At 67.3% G+C, this 14,596-nt stretch overlaps 1 protein-coding gene across 1 annotated transcript in view; it reads right to left on the reverse strand.

Annotated features, from left to right (window-relative positions):
- LOC147668713 (N-acetylneuraminylgalactosylglucosyl-glucoside beta-1,4-N- acetylgalactosaminyltransferase 2-like) overlaps positions 1-13,219 on the reverse strand; it is a 528,736-nt gene extending 515,517 nt beyond the window's left edge. Inside the window, exon 1 of the mRNA XM_086948488.1 lies at positions 13,136-13,219. The gene's annotated coding sequence lies outside the window, so the exon portion shown is untranslated. The remainder of the gene's footprint in view (positions 1-13,135) is intronic.
- Between the last annotated feature and the right edge of the window lie 1,377 nt (positions 13,220-14,596).

Here is a 14,596-nt window from a genome sequence, read left to right on the forward strand (position 1 = left end):
GGCTGACTGCTGCAGGTGCCGTGATCGAACCGTGAGCCCCAGCGTACAGTGTCAGTCGCCCTGGGCGCAGTGGTCCTAGGCTGACCCGGCGCAGGTGCCGGGATCGAACCGTGAGCCTCAGCGTCCGGTGTTAGTCGCCATGGCTGCAGTGGTGCTAGGCTGACCTGCCGCAGGTGCCGTGATCGAACCGTGAGCCCCAGCATCCGGTGTCAGTCGCCCTGGCCGCAGTGGTGCTGGGCTGACCTGCCGCAGGTGCCGTGATCGAACCGTGAGCCCCAGCGTCCAGTGTCAGTCGCCCTGGCCGCAGTGGTGCTGGGCTGACTGCCGTAGGTGCCGTGATCGAACCGTGAGCCCCAGCGTCCAGTGTCAGTCGCCTTGGCTGCAGCGGTGCTAGGATGACCTGCCGCAGGTGCCGTGATCGAACCGTGAGCCCCAGCGTCCAGTGTCAGTCGCCCTGGCCGCAGCGGTGCTAGGCTGATCTGCCGCAGGTGCTGGGATCGCACCGGAATCGCACCATGAGCTCCAGAGGCCGGTGTCAGTCACCCTGGCCGCAGTGGTGCTGGGCTGACCTGCCGCAGGTGCCGTGATCGAACCGTGAGCCCCAGCGTCCAGTGTCAGTCGCCCTGGCCGCAGTGGTGCTGGGCTGACTGCCGCAGGTGCCGTGATCGAACCGTGAGCCCCAGCATCCAGTGTCAGTCGCCCTGGCTGCAGTGGTGCTGGGCTGACTGCTGCAGGTGCCGTGATCGAACCGTGAGCCCCAGCGTACAGTGTCAGTCGCCCTGGGCGCAGTGGTGCTAGGCTGACCCGGCGCAGGTGCCGGGATCGAACCGTGAGCCTCAGCGTCCGGTGTCAGTCGCCTTGGCTGCAGCGGTGCTAGGATGAGCTGCCGCAGGTGCCGTGATCGAACCGTGAGCCCCAGCGTCCAGTGTCAGTCGCCCTGGCCGCAGCGGTGCTAGGCTAACCTGCCGCAGGTCCTGGGATGGCACCGGAATCGCACCATGAGCTCCAGAGGCCGGTGTCAGTCACCCTGGCCGCAGTGGTGCTGGGCTGACCTGCCGCAGGTGCCGTGATCGAACCGTGAGCCCCAGCGTCCAGTGTCAGTCGCCCTGGCCGCAGTGGTGCTGGGCTGACTGCCGCAGGTGCCGTGATCGAACCGTGAGCCCCAGCGTCCGGTGTCAGTCGCCCTGGCGGCAGTGGTGCTGGGCTGACTGCTGCTGGTGCCGTGATCGAACCGTGAGCCCCAGCGTACAGTGTCAGTCGCCCTGGGCGCAGTGGTGCTAGGCTGACCCGGCGCAGGTGCCGGGATGGAACCGTGAGCCTCAGCGTCCGGTGTCAGTCGCCATGGCTGCAGTGGTGCTAGGCTGACCTGCCGCAGGTGCCGTGATCGAACCGTGAGCCCCAGCGTCCGGTGTCAGTCGCCCTGGCCGCAGTGGTACTGGGCTGACCTGCCGCAGGTGCCGTGATCGAACCGTGAGCCCCAGCGTCCAGTGTCAGTCGCCCTGGCCGCAGTGGTGCTGGGCTGACTGCCGTAGGTGCCGTGATCGAACCGTGAGCCCCAGCGTCCAGTGTCAGTCGCCTTGGCTGCAGCGGTGCTAGGATGACCTGCCACAGGTGCCGTGATCGAACCGTGAGCCCCAGCGTCCAGTGTCAGTCGCCCTGGCCGCAGCGGTGCTAGGCTGACCTGCCGCAGGTGCTGGGATCGCACCGGAATCGCACCATGAGCTCCAGAGGCCGGTGTCAGTCACCCTGGCCGCAGTGGTGCTGGGCTGACCTGCCGCAGGTGCCGTGATCGAACCGTGAGCCCCAGCGTCCAGTGTCAGTCGCCCTGGCCGCAGTGGTGCTGGGCTGACTGCCGCAGGTGCCGTGATCGAACCGTGAGCCCCAGCGTCCAGTGTCAGTCGCCCTGGCTGCAGCGGTGCTAGGCTGACCTGCCGCAGGTGCCGTGATCGAACCGTGAGCCCCAGCGTCCAGTGTCAGTCGCCCTGGCCGCAGCGGTGCTAGGCTGACCTGCCGCAGGTGCCGGGATCGCACCGGGATCGCACCATGAGCTCCAGAGGCCGGTGTCAGTCACCCTGGCCGCAGTGGTGCTGGGCTGACCTGCCGCAGGTGCCGTGATCGAACTGTGAGCCCCAGCGTCCAGTGTCAGTCGCCCTGGCCGCAGTGGTGCTGGGCTGACTGCCGCAGGTGCCGTGATCGAACCGTGAGCACCAGCGTCCAGTGTCAGTCGCCCTGGCCGCAGTGGTGCTAGGCTGACCTGCCGCAGGTGCCGTGATCGAACCGTGAGCCCAGGCGTCCAGTGTCAGTCGCCCTGGCCGCAGTGGTGCTAGGCTGACCTGCCGCAGGTGCCGTGATCGAACCGTGAGCCCCAGCGTCCAGTGTCAGTCGCCCTGGCTGCAGCTGTGCTGGGTTGACCCGCCGCAGGTGCCGTGATCGAACCGTGAGCCCCAGCGGATGGTGTCAGTCGCCCTGGCTGCAGCGGTGCTAGGCTGACCTGCCGCAGGTGCCGTGATCGAACCGTGAGCCCCAGCGTCCAGTGTCAGTCGCCCTGGCCGCAGTGGTGCTGGGCTGACTGCCGCAGGTGCCGTGATCGAACCGTGAGCCCCAGCGTCCAGTGTCAGTCGCCCTGGCCGCAGTGGTGCTGGGCTGACTTGGCGCCTTGATTGAACCGTGAGCCCCAGCGTCCGGTGTCAGTCGCCCTGGCCGCAGTGGTGCTGGGCTGACCTGCCGCAAGTGCCGTGATCGAACCGTGAGCCCCAGCGTCCAGTGTCAGTCGCCCTGGCCGCAGTGGTGCTGGGTTGACCCGCCGCAGGTGCCGGCATCGAATTGTGAGCCCCAGCGTCCAGTGTCAGTCGCCCTGGCCGCAGTGGTGGTAGGCTGACCTGCCGCAGGTGCTGTGATCGAACCGTGAGCCCCAGCGGACGGTGTCAGTCGCCCTGGCCGCAGTGGTGCTGGGCTGACCTGCCGCAGGTGCCGGGATCGCACCGGGATCGCACCATGAGCTCCAGAGGCCGGTGTCAGTCACCCTGGCTGCAGCGGTGCTAGGCTGATCTGGCGCCCGCGCCGGGATCGAACCGTGAGCCTCAGCGTCCGGTGTCAGTCGCCATGGCTGCAGTGGTGCTAGGCTGACCTGCCGCAGGTGCCGTGATCGAACCGTGAGCCCCAGCGTCCAGTGTCAGTCGCCCTGGCCGCAGTGGTGCTGGGCTGACTGCCGCTGGTGCCGGCATCGAACCGTGAGCACCAGCGTCCAGTGTCAGTCGCCCTGGCCGCAGTGGTGCTGGGCTGACTGCCGCAGGTGCCGTGATCGAACCGTGAGCCCCAGCGTCCAGTGTCAGTCGCCCTGGGCGCAGTGGTGCTGGGCTGACCTGCCACAGGTGCTGGGATCGAACCGTGAGCCCCAGCGTCCAGTGTCAGTTGCCCTGGCCGCAGTGGTGCTGGGCTGACTGCTGCAGGTGCCGGGATCGAACCGTGAGCCTCAGCGTCCGGTGTCAGTCGCCATGGCTGCAGTGGTGCTAGGCTGACCTGCCGCAGGTGCGGTGATTGAACCGTGAGCCCCAGCGTCCGGTGCCAGTCGCCCTGGCCGCAGTGGTGCTGGGCTGACCTGCCGCAGGTGCCGTGATCGAACCGTGAGCCCCAGCGTCCAGTGTCAGTCGCCCTGGCCGCAGTGGTGCTGGGCTGACTGCCGCAGGTGCCGTGATCGAACCGTGAGCCCCAGCGTCCAGTGTCAGTCGCCCTGGCCGCAGTGGTGCTGGGCTGACTGCCGCAGGTGCCGTGATCGAACCGTGAGCCCCAGCGTCCAGTGTCAGTCGCCCTGGCCGCAGTGGTGCTGGGCTGACTGCCGCAGGTGCCGTGATCGAACCGTGAGCCTCAGCGTCCGGTGTCAGTCGCCATGGCTGCAGTGGTGCTAGGCTGACCTGCCGCAGGTGCGGTGATTGAACCGTGAGCCCCAGCGTCCGGTGCCAGTCGCCCTGGCCGCAGTGGTGCTGGGCTGACCTGCCGCAGGTGCCGTGATCGAACCGTGAGCCCCAGCGTCCAGTGTCAGTCGCCCTGGCCGCAGTGGTGCTGGGCTGACTGCCGCAGGTGCCGTGATCGAACCGTGAGCCCCAGCGTCCAGTGTCAGTCGCCCTGGCCGCAGTGGTGCTGGGCTGACTGCCGCAGGTGCCGTGATCGAACCGTGAGCCCCAGCGTCCAGTGTCAGTCGCCCTGGCCGCAGTGGTGCTGGGCTGACTGCCGCAGGTGCCGTGATCGAACCGTGAGCCCCAGCGTCCAGTGTCAGTCGCCCTGGCCGCAGTGGTGCTGGGCTGACTGCCGCAGGTGCCGTGATCGAACCGTGAGCCCCAGCATCCAGTGTCAGACGCCCTGGCCGCAGTGGTGCTGGGCTCACTGCCGCAGGTGCCATGATCGAACCGTGAGCCCCAGCGCCCAGTGTCAGTCGCCCTGGCCGCAGTGGTGCTGGGCTGACTGCCTCAGGTGCCGTGATCGAACCGTGAGCCCCAGCGTCCAGTGTCAGTCGCCCTGGCCGCAGTGGTGCTGGGCTGACCCGCCGCAGGTGCCGGCATCGAACCGTGAGCCCCAGCGTCCAGTGTCAGTCGCCCTGGCCGCAGTGGTGCTGGGCTGACTGCCGCTGGTGCCGGCATCGAACCGTGAGCACCAGCGTCCAGTGTCAGTCGCCCTGGCCGCAGTGGTGCTGGGCTGACTGCCGCAGGTGCCGTGATCGAACCGTGAGCCCCAGCGTCCAGTGTCAGTCACCCTGGGCGCAGTGGTGCTGGGCTGACCCGCCGCAGGTGCCGGCATCGAACCGTGAGCCCCAGCGTTCAGTGGCAGTCGCCCTGGCCGCAGTGGTGCTAGGCTGACCCGGCGCAGGTGCCGGGATCGAACCGTGAGCCTCAGCGTCCGGTGTCAGTCGCCATGGCTGCAGTGGTGCTAGGCTGACCTGCCGCAGGTGCCGTGATCGAACCGTGAGCCCCAGCGTCCGGTGCCAGTTGCCCTGGCCGCAGTGGTGCTGGGCTGACCTGCCGCAGGTGCCGTGATCGAACTGTGAGCGCCAGCGTCCAGTGTCAGTCGCCCTGGCCGCAGTGGTGCTGGGCTGGCCTGCCGCAGGTGCCGCGATCGAACTGTGAGCCCCAGGGTCCAGTGTCAGTCGCCCTGGCCGCAGTGGTGCTGGGCTGACTGCCGCAGGTGCTGTGATCGAACCGTGAGCCCCAGCGGACGGTGTCAGTCGCCCTGGCCGCAGTGATGCTGGGCTGACCTGCCACTGGTGCTGGGATCGAACCGTGAGCCCCAGCGTCCAGTGGCAGTTGCCCTGGCCGCAGTGGTGCTGGGCTGACTGCTGCAGGTGCCGGGATCGAACCGTGAGCCTCAGCGTCCGGTGTCAGTCGCCATGGCTGCAGTGGTGCTAGGCTGACCTGCCGCAGGTGCCGTGATTGAACCGTGAGCCCCAGCGTCCGGTGCCAGTCGCCCTGGCCGCAGTGGTGCTGGGCTGACCTGCCGCAGGTGCCGTGATCGAACCGTGACCCCCAGCGTCCAGTGTCAGTCGCCCTGGCCGCAGTGGTGCTGGGCTGACTGCCGCAGGTGCCGGGATCGAACCGTGAGCCCCAGCGTCCAGTGTCAGTCGCCCTGGCCGCAGTGGTGCTGGGCTGACTGCCGCAGGTGCCGTGATCGAACAGTGAGCCCCAGCGTCCAGTGTCAGTCGCCCTGGCCGCACTGGTGCTGGGCTGACTGCCGCAGGTGCCGTGATCGAACCGTGAGCCCCAGCATCCAGTGTCAGTCGCCCTGGCCGCAGTGGTGCTGGGCTGACTGCCGCAGGTGCCATGATCGAACCGTGAGCCCCAGCGCCCAGTGTCAGTCGCCCTGGCCGCAGTGGTGCTGGGCTGACTGCCGCAGGTGCCGTGATCGAACCGTGAGCCCCAGCGTCCAGTGTCAGTCGCCCTGTCCGCAGTGGTGCTAGGCTGACCTGCCGCAGGTGCCGTGATCGAACCGTGAGCCCCAGCGGACGGTGTCAGTCGCCCTGGCCGCAGTGGTGCTGGGCTGACCTGGCGCAGGTGCCGTGATCGAACCGTGAGCCCCAGCGTCCAGTGTCAGTCGCCCTGGCCGCAGTGGTGCTGGGCTGACTGCCGCAGGTGCCGTGATCGAACCGTGAGCCCCAGCGTCCAGTGTCAGTCGCCCTGGCCGCAGTGGTGCTGGGCTGACTGCCGCAGGTGCCGTGATGGAACCGTGAGCCCCAGCGTCCAGTGTCAGTCGCCCTGGCCACAGTGGTGCTAGGCTGACCCGGCGCAGGTGCCGTGATCGAACCGTGAGCCCCAGCGTCCAGTGTCAGTCGCCCTGGCCGCAGTGGTGCTGGGCTGACCTGCCACAGGTGCCGTGATCGAACCGTAAGCCCCAGCAGGTAGTGTCAGTCGCCCTGGCCGCAGTGGTGCTGGGCTGGCCTGCCGCAGGTGCCACGATCGAACCGTGAGCCCCAGCGTCCAGTGTCAGTCGCCCTGGCCGCAGTGGTGCTGGGCTGACTGCCGCAGGTGCCGTGATCAAACCGTGAGCCCCAGCGGACGGTGTCAGTCGCCCTGGCCGCAGTGGTGCTGGGCTGACCTGCCGCAGGTGCCGGGATCGAACCGTGAGCCCCAGCGTCCAGTGTCAGTCGCCCTGGCCGCAGTGGTGCTGGGCTGACCCGCCGCAGGTGCCGTGATCGAACCGTGAGCCCCAGCGTCCAGTGTCAGTTGCCCTGGCCGCAGTGGTGCTAGGCTGACCCGCCGCAGGTGCCGTGATCGAACCGTGAGCCCCAGCGTCCAGTGTCAGTCGCCCTGGCCGCAGTGGTGCTAGGCTGACCCGGCGCCGGTATCGAACCGTGAGCCCCAGCGTCCAGTGTCAGTCGCCCTGGCCGCAGTGGTGCTGGGCTGACCTTCCACAGGTGCTGGGATTGAACCGTGAGCCCCAGAGGCCGGTGTCAGTCGCCCTGGCCGCAGTGGTGCTGGGCTGACTGCTGCAGGTGCCGTGATCGAACCGTGAGCCCCAGCGTCCAGTGTCAGTCGCCCTGGCCGCAGTGGTGCTAGGCTGACCCGGCGCAGGTGCCGTGATCGAACCGTGAGCCCCAGCGTCCGGTGTCAGTCGCCCTGGCCGCAGTGGTGCTGGGCTGACCCGGCGCAGGTGCCGGGATCGAACCGTGAGCCCAGCGTCCGGTGTCAGTCGCCCTGGCCGCAGTGGTGCTGGGCTGACCTGCCGCAGGTGCCAGGATCGAACCGTGAGCCCAGGGTCCAGTGTCAGTCGCCCTGGCCGCAGTGGTGCTGGGCTGACCCGCCGCCGTGATCGCACCGTGAGCCCCAGAGTCCAGTGTCAGTCGCCCTGTCCGCAGTGGTGCTGGGCTGACTGCCGCAGGTGCCGTGATTGAACCGTGAGCCCCAGCGTCCAGTGTCAGTCGCCCTGTCCGCAGTGGTGCTAGGCTGACCTGCCGCAGGTGCCGTGATCGAACCGTGAGCCCCAGCGTCCAGTGTCAGTCGCCCTGGCCGCAGTGGTGCTGGGCTGACTGCCGCAGGTGCCGGGATCGAACCGTGAGCCCCAGAGGCCGGTGTCAGTCGCCCTGGCCGCAGTGGTGCTGGGCTGACCCGCCGCCGTGATCGCACCGTGAGCCCCAGAGTCCAGTGTCAGTCGCCCTGGCCGCAGTGGTGCTGGGCTGACTGCCGCAGGTGCCGGGATCGAACCGTGAGCCCCAGAGGCCGGTGTCAGTCGCCCTGGCCGCAGTGGTGCTGGGCTGACTGCCGCAGGTGCCAGGATCGAACCGTGAGCCCCAGAGGCCAGTGTCAGTCGCCCTGGCCGCAGTGGTGCTGGGCTGACTGCCGCAGGTGCCAGGATCGAACCGTGAGCCCCAGAGGCCGGTGTCAGTCGCCCTGGCCGCAGTGGTGCTGGGCTGACCCGCCGCAGGTGCTGGGATCGAACCGTGAGCCCCAGAGGCCGGTGTCAGTCGCCCTGGCCGCAGTGGTGCTGGGCTGACCCGCCGCAGGTGCTGGGATCGAACCGTGAGCCCCAGAGGCCAGTGTCAGTCGCCCTGGCCGCAGTGGTGCTGGGCTGACCCGCCGCAGGTGCTGGTTTCGAACCGTGAGCCCCAGAGGCCAGTGTCAGTCGCCCTGGCCGCAGTGGTGCTGGGCTGACTGCCGCAGGTGCCGGGATCGAACCGTGAGCCCCAGAGTCCAGTGTCAGTCGCCCTGGCCGCAGTGGTGCTAGGCTGACCTGCCGCAGGTGCCGTGATCGAACTGTGAGCCCCAGAGGCCGGTGTCAGTCGCCCTGGCCGCAGTGGTGCTGGGCTGACCCGCCGCAGGTGCTGGGATCGAACCGTGAGCCCCAGAGGCCGGTGTCAGTCGCCCTGGCCGCAGTGGTGCTGGGCTGACCCGCCGCAGGTGCTGGGATCGAACCGTGAGCCCCAGAGGCCGGTGTCAGTCGCCCTGGCCGCAGTGGTGCTGGGCTGACTGCCGCAGGTGCTGGGATCGAACCGTGAGCCCCAGCGTCCGGTGTCAGTCGCCCTGGCCTCAGTGGTGCTAGGCTGACCTGCCACAGGTGCTGGGATCGAACCGTGAGCCCCAGTGTCTGGTGTCAGTCGCCCTGGCCGCAGTGGTGCTGGGCTGACCCGGCGCAGGTGCCGTGATCGAACCGTGAGCCCCAGAGGCCGGTGTCAGTCGCCCTGGCCGCAGTGGTGCTGGGCTGACCTGCCGCAGGTGCCGGCATCGAACCGTGAGCCCCAGTGTCCGGTGTCAGTCGCCCTGGCCGCAGTGGTGCTGGGCTGACCCGCCGCAGGTGCCGGGGTCGAACCGTGAGCCCCAGCGTCCAGTGTCAGTCGCCTGGCCGCAGTGGTGCTGGGCTGACCCGCCGCAGGTGCCGGGATCGAACCGTGAGCCCCAGCGTCCGGTGTCAGTCGCCCTGGCCGCAGTGGTGCTGGGCTGACCCGCCGCAGGTGCCGGTATCGAACCGTGAGCCCCAGAGGCCGGTGTCAGTCGCCCTGGCCGCAGTGGTGCTGGGCTGGCCTGCCGCAGGTGCTGGGATCGATCCGTGAGCCCCAGCGTCCGGTGTCAGTCGCCCTGGCCGCAGCGGTGCTGGGCTGGCCTGCCGCAGGTGCCGGGATCGAACCGTGAGCCCCAGAGGCCGGTGTCAGTCGCCCTGGCCGCAGTGGTGCTGGGCTGACCTGCCACAGGTGCCGGGATTGAACCGTGAGCCCCAGAGGCCGGTGTCAGTCGCCCTGGCCGCAGTGGTGCTGGGCTGACCCGCCGCAGGTGCCGGTATCGAACCGTGAGCCCCAGAGGCCGGTGTCAGTCGCCCTGGCCGCAGTGGTGCTGGGCTGACCCGCCGCAGGTGCCGGGGTCGAACCGTGAGCCCCAGAGGCCGGTGTCAGTCGCCCTGGCCGCAGTGGTGCTGGGCTGACCCGGCGCAGGTGCCGTGATCGAACCGTGAGCCCCAGAGGCCGGTGTCAGTCGCCCTGGCCGCAGTGGTGCTGGGCTGACCTGCCGCAGGTGCCGGCATCGAACCGTGAGCCCCAGTGTCCGGTGTCAGTCGCCCTGGCCGCAGTGGTGCTGGGCTGACCCGCCGCAGGTGCCGGGGTCGAACCGTGAGCCCCAGCGTCCAGTGTCAGTCGCCTGGCCGCAGTGGTGCTGGGCTGACCCGCCGCAGGTGCCGGGATCGAACCGTGAGCCCCAGCGTCCGGTGTCAGTCGCCCTGGCCGCAGTGGTGCTGGGCTGACCCGCCGCAGGTGCCGGTATCGAACCGTGAGCCCCAGAGGCCGGTGTCAGTCGCCCTGGCCGCAGTGGTGCTGGGCTGGCCTGCCGCAGGTGCTGGGATCGATCCGTGAGCCCCAGCGTCCGGTGTCAGTCGCCCTGGCCGCAGCGGTGCTGGGCTGGCCTGCCGCAGGTGCCGGGATCGAACCGTGAGCCCCAGAGGCCGGTGTCAGTCGCCCTGGCCGCAGTGGTGCTGGGCTGACCTGCCACAGGTGCCGGGATTGAACCGTGAGCCCCAGAGGCCGGTGTCAGTCGCCCTGGCCGCAGTGGTGCTGGGCTGACCCGCCGCAGGTGCCGGTATCGAACCGTGAGCCCCAGAGGCCGGTGTCAGTCGCCCTGGCCGCAGTGGTGCTGGGCTGACCCGCCGCAGGTGCCGGGGTCGAACCGTGAGCCCCAGAGGCCGGTGTCAGTCGCCCTGGCCGCAGTGGTGCTGGGCTGACCCGCCGCAGGTGCTGGGATCGAACCGTGAGCCCCAGAGGCCGGTGTCAGTCGCCCTGGCCGCAGTGGTGCTGGGCTGACTGCCGCAGGTGCCGGCATCGAACCGTGAGCCCCAGCGTCCGGTGTTAGTCGCCCTGGCCGCAGTGGTGCTGGGCTGACTGCCGCAGGTGCCGGCATCGAACCGTGAGCCCCAGCGTCCGGTGTCAGTCGCCCTGGCCGCAGTGGTGCTGGGCTGACCCGCCACAGGTGCCGGGATCGAACCGTGAGCCCCAGAGGCCGGTGTCAGTCGCCCTGGGCGCAGTGGTGCTGGGCTGACCTGCCGCAGGTGCCGGGATTGAACCGTGAGCCCCAGAGGCCGGTGTCAGTCGCCCTGGCCGCAGTGGTGCTGGGCTGACCCGCCGCAGGTGCCGGGGTCGAACCGTGAGCCCCAGAGGCCGGTGTCAGTCGCCCTGGCCGCAGTGGTGCTGGGCTGACCCGGCGCAGGTGCCGTGATCGAACCGTGAGCCCCAGAGGCCGGTGTCAGTCGCCCTGGCCGCAGTGGTGCTGGGCTGACCTGCCGCAGGTGCCGGCATCGAACCGTGAGCCCCAGTGTCCGGTGTCAGTCGCCCTGGCCGCAGTGGTGCTGGGCTGACCCGCCGCAGGTGCCGGGGTCGAACCGTGAGCCCCAGCGTCCAGTGTCAGTCGCCTGGCCGCAGTGGTGCTGGGCTGACCCGCCGCAGGTGCCGGGATCGAACCGTGAGCCCCAGCGTCCGGTGTCAGTCGCCCTGGCCGCAGTGGTGCTGGGCTGACCCGCCGCAGGTGCCGGTATCGAACCGTGAGCCCCAGAGGCCGGTGTCAGTCGCCCTGGCCGCAGTGGTGCTGGGCTGGCCTGCCGCAGGTGCTGGGATCGATCCGTGAGCCCCAGCGTCCGGTGTCAGTCGCCCTGGCCGCAGCGGTGCTGGGCTGGCCTGCCGCAGGTGCCGGGATCGAACCGTGAGCCCCAGAGGCCGGTGTCAGTCGCCCTGGCCGCAGTGGTGCTGGGCTGACCTGCCACAGGTGCCGGGATCGAACCGTGAGCCCCAGAGGCCGGTGTCAGTCGCCCTGGCTGCAGTGGTGCTGGGCTGACCTGCCACAGGTGCCGGGATTGAACCGTGAGCCCCAGAGGCCGGTGTCAGTCGCCCTGGCCGCAGTGGTGCTGGGCTGACCCGCCGCAGGTGCCGGGATCGAACCGTGAGCCCCAGAGGCCGGTGTCAGTCACCCTGGCCGCAGTGGTGCTGGGCTGACCCGCCGCAGGTGCCTGGATCGAACCGTGAGCCCCAGAGGCCGGTGTCAGTCGCCCACAGCGGTGCTCACCCCACTTGCAGCTGCTCTGTGGGGGCTCCAGGAAGGGGGGCCCTGTTAAGCTAAGGCCCAGACATCAGAGGCTGGGCTCCCCTGTGGTCGAAGGTGCACAAAACAACTGCCTCGTTCTTCGCGCAATGCTTCACTTTGAATATTTCCTAAATGTTCCTTTTTTTGTTGTCTATTTGTTTCTAAAGATGCTCCGCGACACTCCCCGCTCTAGAGGCCTCTCATGAACCTTGCGCGTGGCGTCTTCCACGGCTTGATATCGATATTAGAGTCTAGCGTGCGCTGTTTATGATAAATGTTCCTTTCTCGCTCTTTATTTTATGACGTTGAGCGCGATAATCCCAGCCCCACTGGCCTCTTTTGCCGCTTGTAGTTGATATCTTCAACAGGCTCCTTGGAAGGTGCTTTAATTTGTGGCGCTGCGTCTCCTCATCTGGGCTCAGTGGCCCCCACATCAGAGGCCAAGGCTGTGGGGGCCACGGAGCCCAGATGAAAAGTGCACCCCCCCCCCCCCTCAGAAACACCTCAGGGGGCGGGGTAGTGACCCAACGCTTGTCTCGGGCTGTGGTGGCGGAGTTGTTCGGTATTAACCCCCCCCCCCCCCCCCCCCCCTTCTGTTTTTATTTTAAGGGGGGTGGCTGGGTAATAAAGCCCCCCCCCCTCTTCTGTTTGATGGGTGGGGGGTTGGGTAATTAAATCGGTGACTCCGGAGTAAGTGGTGTTTTACGCTCAGGGCACTCGGCGCTTGGAGGTTCACCCCGGTGCTTGAGGCGCTATATCCAACAGCACAACGGGCTCTCTTCGCCTCTACGTGTCCGCCCCACTCGTCATGTTAAGGTTTAACAAATGGAGCACATAGGTAATCACGACTAAATGAATGCGAAGTAGAGATTCACAAGCGAGCCCCGCCCTGTCCTCACTCCCCCCGTGTGGGGGTGCAGGGCTCTCAATCCCTCCCTCACTCCCTCCTGCACAGCCCCCCAACTTTCACCCACTCAGTCTCTCCAGGGGCCCCGCATCTACACAGCTCCCCCCTCACTCACTCCTGCCCCTCACTCCCTTCTGCCCCTCACTCCTGCCCCTCACTCCCTCCTGCACAGCTCTCCCTCCCGCACAGCTCTCACTCCTGCCCCTCACTCCCTCCTGCACAGCTCTCCCTTCTGCACAGCTCTCCCTCCCGCACAGCTCTCACTCCTGCCCCTCACTCACTCCTGCACAGCTCTCCCTCCTGCACAGCTCTCCCTCCTGCACAGCTCTCCCTCCAGCACAGCTCTCCCTCCTGCACAGCTCTCCCTCCTGCACAGCTCTCCCTCCTGCACAGCTCTCCCTCCTGCACAGCTCTCACTCCTGCCCCTCACTCCCTCCTGCACAGCTCTCCCTCCTGCACAGCTCTCCCTCCTGCACAGCTCTCCCTCCAGCACAGCTCTCCCTCCTGCACAGCTCTCCCTCCTGCACAGCTCTCCCTCCAGCACAGCTCTCCCTCCAGCACAGCTCTCCCTCCTGCACAGCTCTCCCTCCAGCACAGCTCTCCCTCCAGCACAGCTCTCCCTCCTGCACAGCTCTCCCTCCAGCACAGCTCTCCCTCCAGCACAGGTCTCCCTCCAGCACAGCTCTCCCTCACTGACCTGTAGCTGCGCTGTGCCTCCGGCTTCGGATGCAGGGACTGAACTCCCAGTGGACTCACTCCCGCACAGCTCTCACTCCTGCACAGCTCCCCCTGCCCCTCGCTCACTCCTCCCTGTGGACTCTCACCTGCACAGCTCCCCCCTCCCTAGCCACACCCACAGGTGCTCCAGCATCAGTGGAGGCAGACGGGCTGCAGAGAGAGCTGTGCCCGGGGAGAGACACCCTCGGAAGAGCCGTCTGACTTGATGAAGAGAGACAAGGGGAAGACAAACCTGCTGGGGACCCGAGGGCGACACTGAGAGAGAAGAGGGGGGGGGGGGGCTAAACCCAGCTCCTGTGTGTGTGGGGGTGGGGTAGGGGGGAAGCAAAACTAGGAGAGAAGAGGGAAAGCTGAGGGGAGGGAGCTGAATCTAGCACCTGTGGGGGAGAAGACATAACACGGGGGTAGAAGAAGGAAAGATGAGCGGAGAGAGCTTAATTCCACTCGTCTGAGGGTGGTACAGAACTGGGGGAGAAAAGGGAACACTGAGAGGAGAGATGTGCATCCGACTCCTATTTGGGTGTAGACGTAAAACTGGGAGAGAAGAAGGAAAGCTGAGGGGAGAGCTAAACCGAGCTCCTGTGGGGGGGGGGGGGGGGTGACATAACACTGGGAGAGAAGAAGGAAAGCTGAGGGGAGAGCTAAACCGAGCTCCTGTGGGGGGGGTGACATAAAACTGGGAGAGAAGAAGGAAAGCAGAGGGGGGAAAGCTAAACCGAGCTCCTGTGGGGGGGGGAGGGGGGGTGACATAAAACTGGGAGAGAAGAAGGAAAGCTGAGGGGAGAGCTAAACCGAGCTCCTGTGGGGGGGGGGGTGACATAACACTGGGAGAGAAGAAGGAAAGCTGAGGGGAGAGCTAAACCGAGCTCCTGTGGGGGGGTGACATAACACTGGGAGAGAAGAAGGAAAGCTGAGGGGAGAGCTAAACCGAGCTCCTGTGGGGGGGGGGGGGGTGACATAACACTGGGAGAGAAGAAGGAAAGCTGAGGGGAGAGCTAAACCGAGCTCCTGTGGGGGGGGGGGGGGTGACATAACACTGGGAGAGAAGAAGGAAAGCTGAGGGGAGACAGTTGAATCCAGCTCATCTGGGGGAGAAGAAATAACACTGGGCTGGATGAAGGAAAACTGAGTGATGTGAGCTGAATCCAACTCCTCTGAGGGGGGCATACAACTGGGGAGAAGAGGAAACACTGAGGGGAGAGAGGTGAATCCAGCTCCAATTGGGGTGGAGACATAAAACTGAGAGAGAAGGAGGAAAGCTGAGAGGAGGGAGCAGAATCCAGCTCCTGTGCTGGGGGTAGTCATAAAACTGGGAGAGAAGGGGGAACGCTGAGGGGAGAGAGCTGAATCCAGATCCTACTGGGGTGGAAAAATAAAACTGCAGGAGAAGTTCAAGTTCGGGCATTTGTATAGCGCACTG

The sequence above is a fragment of the Lissotriton vulgaris genome, unplaced genomic scaffold, assembly GCF_964263255.1.
Source record: "Lissotriton vulgaris unplaced genomic scaffold, aLisVul1.2 SCAFFOLD_899, whole genome shotgun sequence".
Lineage (NCBI taxonomy): Eukaryota > Metazoa > Chordata > Amphibia > Caudata > Salamandridae > Lissotriton > Lissotriton vulgaris.